Below are 10,585 nucleotides of genomic sequence, written 5' to 3'. Positions count from 1 at the left end.
CATAGGAGACTTCAAGGAAAAGTAGTTACCTTAAAACAGGATATCAGGGCCATTGATCAGGGGAGCAGCTGATTCTGCAGAAAGCTAAAACTTTAAATCATCAATGAGCAGCGTCCATTGTAAGTAGGGATGCACCGAGACCGTTTTTTTGGTATCAAGTATGAGTACCGATATTTTGCTTTCAGTACTCGCTGATACCGAGTTCCGATACCGGTGCCTCTGCTGGCATGGAGCCAGCTTCCCGGGCAATCGGGAAGCCTGGCAGCGGGTAATTACATGCTGCCCGGCTTCTTGATTCCCTGGGAAGCAGGCTATATGTTGCTAGGCCAGCTCGATTGCGATTGGCTTGGAAACTGGCTTCCCGGCCAATCAGCATCCAGCCGGCTTCCCGGCCAATCAGGAAGCTGGGCGACGACTAATGACCCAAGCCAATGAGCATGGAGCCCGCTGTTCTCCGTCTTGATGCTGATTGGCCGGAAAACTGGCTTTCCAGCTAATCAGCAAGGAGTCGGCTGTTCGGCTGATTGGCCGTGAAGCCGGCTTCCCAGCCAATCAGCAAGGAGCCAGCCAGTATCGGTGCATCCCTAGTTGTAAGTGATTTAATTATTAGAAATAGCTATAAAACCTTTTGACTTTAATATCACTTTAAAGTGCAAATTAAGCCAAAACTTTTATTTTCGTTTTGGATTGAGCAGAGAAGAACTAGAACACCTATCAGGTTTCAGTTGCTTTTTGTCGCTGTGTGTGTCCCTGTTAAGCTTACCATACATGTTACAATCTGATTATACTATCACCTTTAGATCTACCAACAACTATGTAGTGCAGGCTCAGAGCAGACTTTACTTTTTTCAGCGCAACGCAATGTTTGTTTAACGTGTAGGAACGCAGTGCAACGTAATCAAACAAAAAGAAAATCAGTGCACTATGCCAATGGTGGTCACATCCAACGCACACATTGCGCTGTGAATGCGCACACACACACTTTTGTGCATTACCACATGTCCCCATTCTTTTTGAGCAGGCTGTCAATGCATCAAAATGCTCACAAAGTGGTACTACGTTTTACAATGCAGTGCAACCCAACACACAGAGCATTTGCATTTGTGCTATAGTGCAAAGGATATGTGCATTTGTATGCAAATAAAAATAAATGACAACACACAGATAGGTCCTCTTTCTACGTTATCATTGTAATGCATTACTGCACACACATGAATGTGCATTGTGTTGTGTGTTAATGTGTAGAGCCAAAGAAAATCTTACCGCTCCAATTCCTTAGCTGCCATCAGGACTCCCCAGTTGCTGGTCTAATAGGTGTGTCTCCACCTTGGAATGTAGTAGTATACGAACAGACCGCACTATATAGAGAATTCCAATACTGCAGACTTTATTGAAATTCACAGCAAATCCAGTATAACAACCAGTTACAACCTCTCACATGTTTCACCTGTAGGCTTATTCATAGAGTGTATTAATGCGTGTTGCATTAAGACAGCATTATCATTTTGCCAACGGACCGCAATGCATCAAAAATCGGACCAAAATCTAAATTTTAATGCTGTGCATGTGTGTTGTGGAATGCTGCAGCGCAGGTCTGTCAGTACCTACTTTACTGTGAGTTGGGATACCATATGGAATAATTGGCACCACACGCCATTATTGCTGCTAGATGAACCCAGGGAGCATAGAAATTTCTTATGATTCTCGGCTCCATCTAGCGTCTGTAATGCCGTGCAACCGGCATTCGCGCAACTATAGGCTGGATGAATCCAATATACAACCCCGTTCCAAAAAGCTTGGGATGCTGTGTAAAATCTACATATAAAACAGAATGCAATGATTTGCAAATCTCATAAACTCAAATTTTATTCACAATAGAAAATAGAAAGCATATGAAACGTTTAAACTGAGACAATTTACCATTTTAAGAAAAAAATAAGGTCATTTTGAAATTGATGGCAACAACACGTCCCAAAAAAGTTTGGGACAGTGCAACAAAAAGCTGGCAAAGTAAGTGGTACTAACAAGGAAGATCTGGAAGAACATTTTGTAACTAATTAGGTTCATTAGCAACAGGTCAGTGACATGATTGAGTATAAAAAGTCAGCCGAGAATCGTACGATTCCCGGCTGGTTTTCGAACATGCTGGTTCGACAGAAGACGTGCGACCGTACAGTAGAAACGGTCGCACGTCTCCGTTCACACTGCTCGATTATCGTACGAAAACCCGATCGCATACGATTATCGTACGATAATCGTGCAGTGTATGGGCACCTTTAGAGAGCCAGAGTGTCTCAGAAGTAAAGATAGACAGAGGTTCACCAATATGGCAAAAGCCAAGTCTGAAAATTGTTCAACAATTTAAATATATCATCATCTACAGTACATAATATCATCAAAAGATTCTGAGAATCTGGAGAAATGTCTGAGTGCAAGGGACAAGGCCAAAACGCAATATTGGATGCCCGTGCTCTTCACTGGATATTTTCTCCTTTTGGGACCATTCTCTGTAAACCCTAGAGATGTTTGTGTGTGAAAATCCCAGTAGATCAGCAGTTTTTGATAAACTCAGACCAGCCCGTCTGGCACCAACAACCATGCCACGTTCAAAGCCACTTAAATCCCCTTTCTTCCCCATTCTGGTGCTCTGTTTGAATTTCAGCGAGTCGTATCTACCACGTCTAGATGCCTAAATGCATAGAGTTGCTGCCATGTAATTGGCTGATTAGCAATTTGTGTTACCAAATAGTTAAACAGGTGTACCTAATAAAGTGGCCGGTGAGTGCGTATCCAGGTTTTAGAGCAGCATATGCTCCCCTCCAAATTATGTCTTTTTCAGGGAAAGCCTTCTATATTTCAGCAGGACAATGCTAAACTGCATACTGCAACTATGACAACAGCATGGTGTAGAATGTGCTCCGATTTGGGGGTGCCTTAAATTACTGATGAACAACTGAATCTTAAATAAGTGTTGGGTTTATTTACAAATAGGGATATACATACATTCTAATTACAACTAAGGGGATTGGAGGGGGTCAGGATCCTTGAGCTAGCTACACAATTCTCTCACTCTCATTCACACATGCCATGGGTTTTTCTCTGTTCTCAGACCACTCCTCTCCAGGAGGTCTCAGCGAATCACCTTCTTGATTGTAGAGTTCAGAAAGACCAAGGTCACCATTGTTCCTACTTGGGAGCTAGGTTAGTTCAGGTGATTAGACAGGAAGAAGGTTCCATCCTATGCCCCTGCCCACATCCTAGCATATATATCTGCAGAATTTGTAGAATATTGATAGAAGATAAATAAAGATGGAAGTTAAAGAAGATAAATAAAGATGGAAGTTAAAGAAGATAAAGATGGAAGTTAAAAGAAAATGGTTTGCTTCTCTCTGAGAAGATGTCCATTTAGCTAGTAGAAAACTGGATCAAGACTGGGGTGGGAGGGGGTTGTACGTGCTTCACGAGGTGAGGGTGCCGTGCCTTATGTTTGTTTTTACACGGTCTTGAGGAGTTCCCGGTCTGATGAGATTGGCTGCCTGACCTCGCAACTAGCAAGCAGAAATGAAAGGGGATTGAAGCGTAAAGGAGACCACTATCGCTGTTTTGTTGCTTGTGTTTGGTAGCACAACCCAATTGTCTAAGATTTACCATTACTTTTTAAGCTGCAGAAACTGTCATTTTCTAAAATGGTCAGAAACAAAATTTAAATTTCACCTCTTAGAATGTGTCCAGAATTTTCCTACAAATAATCTTTCCTGCTTGGGTAATTGACCCACTGCTTTCCTCAGAAGCCTGCACTGAGCCACATAGCCAATTACAGGCACTTACTCAACACATGCAGATGCTGAAAGTTTTACAGCACTGAAACTGATCCGCTGCTGATCATAAAGGCTGATCCTTCCATCCAAAAATTTGTCAGAGAGGACACAGCAAGGCTAGCATGAAATCTTTCAAAACTTAGAAAAGTTTGAAACTAAAACTATTGTTTTTTTAAAGGCTTAACCTGCGGGCCTTCAGACTCTGTTCACATCTGTTTCATGCGGTAACACACATTCCCATGCATGTTACCCCAGTTTATCACACTGATGCGCTGCAGTGCCATTCATTTACATGGTACACCAACGCAGATGCGTCACAGTACTTTTATCAGGCATTGTGGTGAACTGTTTATAAAAAAAAAAAAGAGGCAATTTTAGGGCATTAGGCAGCCCATTCATTCAAATGCAAAGGGGCTACCCTACGCAACACATGTTGATTAGCATAAATAAATGCATCAAAACACATGCATTCTGTGATGCATAGATGTGAACCCAGCCTTGGTGTTACATAGTTATGAGGTTGAATAAAGACACATGTCCATCGAGTTCAACCTTTGTGAGTCTGCATGTGTTCCAGTCATTAAGAGTACCTGTACCCCTGGCCTGTATGTTATGGTCTCTGAGGAAGGTTTCTAAGTGATTTTTGAAGCCGATACCACTGCTTGAGGAAGAGAGTTCCACAATTTTACCGCTCTAACAGAAAAGAAGCCCCTACGCCCTTCTGGATAAATCTTTGTTTCCTCCAGTTTTAGGTGGTGGCCTCTAGTCTTCTTTAGGGAGTTTACAGTGAAAAGTCTATTACTGATACTAGTATCATTGGTGTTAGTGGATACCAGTGGGTTAAGTTGTCCACTTGTGTTGTATATTTTGCAGAGACTATGGAAGTAAGCTCTTCCTCTAGAATACTTAGGCTTACCCCTCACCTTTACATAGCTCCTTCATTTGAAGGGACTGTCTCTAAAATACAGACCTCTCCTAAAGTCATGTTAAATTATTCAAAGTGGTACACTGCAATAAACCTTCAATTCAACCTCTAAATGATTACATTTGCTATTTTGAAAAGTAGTATAGTACTATACTATATAGTGAAGTACAGTACTATAGTAGTGAGAAAAAAGTACTTGTGTGTTTAACCAATCATTTTTTGCAAAGCTACTTCATGGTTTGTGTAGCTGGGGGTGTGGAAGGAGAGCATCTTTTCCCTTCATACTTGGGTAGCACTACCCCCGAAGGAACCGCTGGCTGCCCGGTTCATTTCTAGTCGGTCTAGGGTATGATCTTCAGCTGCCTGCCCAATAGCACTAACTGCCCTTCTTCTGGTGCCCATAAACTGATGTCCACTCCAGTAGTAAAATGCTAAGTAAACGATTTATTGAACATCTTCACTGGGGAGAGAGGGTACAGGGGTTCTAGATGTCCGGGGGTAACCAACAAAAGCTCCAGACTCACCAGACCTTGTAGATGTATCAGTGTAGATCCACCTGGGAGACGGCGGACAGCCACTGATGTAACAGACAGACAGGACGGATGCAGATCCTTAACACAGGAAAGACGCCGACCATGCTCCTGAAGACCACTTAGTTCCAGGGTACTTCAAAAACCTGCACTGGTCCCAGTTCTCTTCCTCTTTCAGAATCCCATGCCTCCTCCATGTTGGATGCCTCAGGGAAACCTTTTCCCTCACACCAGCCCATGCCCACCCCAGGCCTAGCCGGGGGGGGGGCCTGAACAGGACCCAGCCCTAATCTATGGCTGGTCCCGGCTAGTCTGAGCACATGGCAGATCTCACCAGTATATGTACCCTATCCCAGCATGCACCACTGGCTGAGAGAAGCCCAGTGATTGGCTGCTGTACTGTATCTTTCATTGGCTATCTCACAATATGACAGAGTCACACTCCGCCCAGGGGGGTACAGGCAAGGCTAGATACCTGGGATTAACCAGATAACAGCCACTACAAATCCAGCCAGGCTGTCTACAGCCCTGGCTATCACTAAATGTCTAGTAGCCACATCACAGGTGATGGAGCTACACTTGCTAAAAAAGTGTCTATATTTCTCATCTTAAAAGGTTGAGAGGGATGCTAGTTTAAAGCCAACTAAGGAAGTGTTACACGTTCTGCTGCATTAAGATCAAAGCAGACAACAGCTCAAAGCTTTGGACCATTTTAATATATTAATGAGGTTTTAAGGAGACTAGGAATGTTGCAATGTGTATACGAGAAGTTACCTGTAATGAGCAGGTCCTGTGGTGCTTTGATTTCTAGTCAGTGAACTAAGGCTTGCACTTGGGCTCTAATAGCAGAGTCTTTAGTCACAGGTAGACACAGCACACCATACATAGCTTGCTCCTCTGCCAGGAGAATCTGTAGGAAACAGGCAACTGTGGTGCAAATGCAGCAGATCATCTTTCCTCCACCACCACAATACAATGCCCCACCTCCAGTCACAAAAGGCTCCATTCACATTTTTCAGGTTGGCTGTGGTGTGTTTAATGCTCGAGATGATGCATGTTATGATGAGTTGGGAAACGTGTTGTGTTAAGGCAGCCCAATCACTTGCTCTTCTTATGCACTGATCAGGTTTTCCACCTTTCCTCGCAAAAATACCAGCAACAGTGGTTGTGGCTTGTTTTAGGGTGTGTGGCCTTATCTGGGTTAAAGTGGCCATACACCATGTGATTATCATTCGGAAATGGAACACGAACGCAATTTCTAGCGATAATCAGCCAGAAGTGAACGATCACAATTACTGTACAACTGGCCGAATTTCCTCGATCATTAAGGTTGGACATTTTTTTTCGAATCCTACGAAAATAAATGGATTAGTGGCGTTTTTGTACGGAAAAAAAAAATCGCAACGTGAACACTGCACATGCATAAACGAAAATCCATTATGTCGATCGCCGAAATTCGGCCAGTTAGTACTGCTTAGGAATGATAATCGAAATCGAAATTGATCTGTACATGATAGGGTATTAGAGCGGAAATCGATTGGTGATTTGATGACGGGACGAAAGAAATCGAAGGATAATCGGAAGGTGTATGGCTAGCTTTAGTTTCACCACAGATATACCATACGTATAATACTCATATACAGTGTCTTGGGCTGGCATAGGGTACAAAAATGACAGCTGCGCTCGGTGACCCCTTTTGTTCCATGGAAAACTGAATGTTGGGGCTTGCTGTTTGTTTTGTGGATTTATTCATACAGGGGCAACTGTCTGCAGCCTTGATACACAAAATGGAACCTGGAAAAGGACAGCTGAGCCCCACAGAATACACCAGATTGACTCATTTAGACCCCATTCACACGGAGCGATTTGTAGCACAATTTCCGCTCATTGTCGCTTGTAGATCAAGCTTGCCGCCGGAACATGACCTATTTTTCCAGCGGATTTTGTGCAATTTCGCTGCAATAGGCTTTGATAGACTGTCAAAAGAAGCGCTACGTAGTGCGACAAAATGTGCACTGTAGCTCAGCTCAAATCCAATTTTTTTATGTAGCTCAGTGTGAATGGGGTCTTAGGCGATAGGGATATGCTCAAAACCAGTAGAATGGGGACATTTTATTTAACAGCTAACAGTCTAGGCGAGTCAGATTAGGGTATTCTATTTAGCAGGTAAACTTTGGTGGCATTCCATTTAGAAGGCAAAGTTTGGCACATTTTATTTAACAGGTAAAGTCTGTATGCATTGTGTTTTGCAGATAAGGTTTGGCGGGATTCCATTTAGAAGGTAAGGTTTGTACACATTCAGTTTAGCAGGAAACATTTAAGGGGATTAAGAATTTAAAAAAAGCAAGGATTCAGTAGCAGGTAAAGAAAGAAAGGTTATGTTTAGCAGGTAACATTTAGATGGATCAGTTATCAGTCCATATAAACAAGGACATTTGACCCTTTTATATTTTTAGGGCAATCTAATAAAGTTGAAATATCTGATCGTCCTGCCAGTTTCCTCTATGCAGTCCTGCTTCCTGCCAAGGCTAACCATGGCTTCGGATCCATGGTAGAGTTGACAGACTTGTGCATTACGTCCTGGAATAAAAACAGCAGGACGCTGCTGAAGGCTAAAGGAGGCATCATGAAGAGGCAAAATCATAGCCTCCAGTAGTAGATAATGCAGCTTTGAGTTGTAGTTTCAGAGCCAACAGTACACCACCCACCCAGGAATGCTCAACCGATACCATAGCATATAGGTTTTGTAAAACTTCACAAAAGGTCATTTTTGGACCGTTTTAAAACCAGTTGCTGAGTTTTAATGTACCGATGTAACATACTTTCCTGCTTGTCTTTACAAGTTCTGCATTTACATATACTTTAAAGTTTAGATTTGAAGGGATGTAGTATTTTCCTTTTTTTTATTTTGTAGGAATCAGCAGCAGGAGTGATCTCTAAGCGTAGAGTGTATTTTCCATGCCACTTGCTACCAGAGGTTGCTCCAGCAGGGTGAGAAATAGAGGTATAATTCTGTGTTATGGATGTTTAATGACATAGCCAACCAGTAAGCTTGGAGGGTTTGGTGATGCAGGCTGGGAGAACTGTTAAATATTTGGAACATTTCCTGTTCTACCCCTTTCCTCATGAGGATGTCATTGTGAAATATCTATATCTCTCCCCAGGCCTTTGGAAGCATGGATCTCCCCTCCTGTGCGATACTGGCTGCTGGAGTGTATGACCTAGCGGAAACGAGCTGCGACTGTCCTCCACAAGACTGTGACTGACTAATTGAATAAGAAGTATACACAGGATCCCAATGTAGCACACCCAAAGGATGATATGCTGCTCTAACTCTCACATGCCATACACCTCCTGCTGCCCTCACCAACCAGTGAAAGGAGGTGTGTCATGCATGGGTTCAAGCATAACATTGCCCTCTAGGTGAATAGTCCATTTGACCAAAAAGTTAAGTTTCTTGGTTCCAGTCCTCAGGTGCTCACCATAAAAAGTATCTATCACCTACAGTGGTCACAGAGTGGAGACTTTCATGTGGAACTGTTCATAAAGGAGACAATGTGGATTTATATATTGGTTACCATGGCTCATGCTGGCTTAATAATTACATTAATTTCCAGGTATATTTATAGTCCCAGGATGCAACAACCACCTTACCCTTCTCTGATCATATAAGACAATAGAACTGAATTCTACTATAGGTCCTTACCTGGTATGCTTATATTAGCAGTATGTAGTGGAGTATGTGCTTTTTATGTTACCTTTGCATTATGCATCCTCTTGGGCTTGCTGGGATTTGGTGCCACAGACACACACGTTTGGGTTTTAACTGATATTTTTGCATGTACTTGTGTTGTTTACATTGACGACCATTTGCTTCCCTACTTGGAAAATGTAAACCTGTCCCTTTAAGAGGTGGGTGGATAATAAGGTTGCTGACTTACTTAACGGAAGCATGCGACTTAGAGAAGCCACACTTTGACAAAGTCCAAGCGGAGGTGGATGAAACATGTTGGCGTTTACCAACCAGCAATGCGGTAGAGGTTTATGAAAGAGGGGTACAAAGCTAGCGCAGTCTGATATTGCTATGTCTGCACTGCACAGCCCTGGACAGGAATGCTATGGAGGCTTGCTGTAGACATGTGCGATTCGTTTCGTTACGAATCAAAATTCGTACGAATGTTCCTGAAATTCCGAATTTCGGAGCATCCGAAATCCGAATGGCAGTTTCCGAATTATATCCGAAATACGAAATTCCGTTAACGAATTTCGGATTCGAATTTCTTTGAAACAGGAACTAATATTACCCCTGTAAATGAGGTTGAACAGCATGATAAGATTTTTTTTTAATCCGAGATACGGATCCGCTGCTGCTGATGCATTACAATACACAGTTACACACACAGGCAGGAAATACAGCCATTTTCGTTCCGTTACGAACATTCGTTATATTAAAGTTAAAAAGCAAAGTACATTTATATTGGAGTTGATGGTAGTTTTTTTTTTTAAAGTCCGAAATACGGAATTCGGAATACGGAATCCGTTAACGGAATTCGTATTTCGGATAAAAAAACAACTACCACTCCAATATTAACAAAGGTATTTTGCTTTTTAACTTCATCATAACGAATGTTCGTAAAGTTACGAAAATATAACCGCCACTAACGAAAATTCGTATTTCGTACGAATCCGAATTGAGTTGTTACAAAATAACGGATATTCCGAAACGAAACAGAACGAATTTTTTGACGGCGCACAAGTCTAGCTTGCTGAAGGACTGGCTAAAGTTGGGGAATGGTGTTATGGAGAGCCATGTGTGCATTCGTGAACTGTGATGTATGCTTTTGGCTGTGTTGCTGCTGGATTTTAATGTCAAAGGCTGTCATTTTCTCCCCAGGATATGTATGCTCTATGGAGCTTTTATTTACATGGAACGGACAGCTGCATGCTTATATTCTTAAACTTATTTTAGAGGTGATACCATTATAGTCCATGGCTACATGGGCAGGGAGCTCTAGTCAGCTAAGATTTCACCTTCAGTTGCCATTTGGAAATACAATTAGAGCATACTTGCTCCTCGTTTCATGCTCAGTCACCATATAACTGATTTTCATCTGCCTGTTGAGGATTTTGTAGGGTGGCATACTCATCCATGTTGCATGCTAACATGGGCATTTATACTTTGCAACGTTTTTACATATATTGTTTTGCTAGTATCTTGCCTTTGATGTATGCTGCTGTTCAGGTGTAGGGCAGTCAAGGGGTTGACAGTGTTGTCATATTTTAATTACAGATATTTTTTAGGTATGCACTGA

This window comes from Nanorana parkeri, unplaced genomic scaffold, assembly GCF_000935625.1.
Source record: "Nanorana parkeri isolate BGI_ZX_2015 unplaced genomic scaffold, ASM93562v1 scaffold1406, whole genome shotgun sequence".
NCBI classification, from domain to species: domain Eukaryota; kingdom Metazoa; phylum Chordata; class Amphibia; order Anura; family Dicroglossidae; genus Nanorana; species Nanorana parkeri.
The sequence above is the reverse complement of the archived record's forward strand: the minus strand, read 5'-3'. Positions refer to the sequence as shown.